At 33.0% G+C, this 684-nt stretch overlaps 2 non-coding genes across 2 annotated transcripts; both read left to right on the top strand.

The window, feature by feature from the left end:
* Positions 1-235: 235 nt before the first annotated feature.
* Positions 236-307, top strand: Trnaq-cug. Its single transcript has one exon. It is a non-coding gene; the product is annotated as a tRNA-Gln (tRNA).
* A 280-nt stretch (positions 308-587) lies between these two features.
* Positions 588-659, top strand: Trnaq-uug. The gene has a single exon. It is a non-coding gene; the product is annotated as a tRNA-Gln (tRNA).
* The last annotated feature ends 25 nt before the right edge of the window (positions 660-684 follow it).

Below are 684 nucleotides of genomic sequence, written 5' to 3' on the forward strand. Positions count from 1 at the left end.
GTTCTTTCAAAATTATAACAATTCAGCACAACTATTCACGCTTCAGAAGATGTAGTTGGTTCTATCGTGTAATGGTTAGCACTTTTGACTTTGAATCCAGCGATCTGAGTTCAAGTCTCGGTAGAACTTGTATTTTGTCAACTTCAACTAAAATAAATATTATATTTGATACTTTTCTTTTTATAATTATAACAACTCAAAAGAACTATATATTCATGCTCTAGTACATGTAGTCGGTTCTATGGTGTAATGGTTAGCACTCTGGACTCTGAATCCAGCGATCCGAGTTCAAGTCTCGGTAGAACCTGTATTTTGTCAAATTCATCTAAAAAAATGTTATATTTCTAATTGTTCTTTTATAATTATAACAATTCAAAAGAACTATATTCACGCTCTTGTACATTAGGTTGATTCCAGGGTATAATGGTTAGCACTGTAGGCTTCTAATCCATCGATCCGAGTTCAAGTCTCGAAAGAACCTGTATTTTGTCAACTTAATTTATGCACAACATTATATTTTCAGTGTTCTTTTGTAATTGAAACAATGTGACAAAACTGTATATATTCACACTGTAGTTCGTGTAGTCGGTTCTATGGTTTAATGGTTAGCACTTTTGACTTTGAATCCAGCGATCCGAGTTCAAATCTCGGTAGAACCTGTATTTTGTCAACTTCAACTAAAAT

Source organism: Anneissia japonica, unplaced genomic scaffold (assembly GCF_011630105.1).
Source record: "Anneissia japonica isolate Jap-2015-1 unplaced genomic scaffold, ASM1163010v1 scaffold8367_len689_cov123, whole genome shotgun sequence".
Classification (NCBI taxonomy): Eukaryota; Metazoa; Echinodermata; class Crinoidea; order Comatulida; family Comatulidae; genus Anneissia; species Anneissia japonica.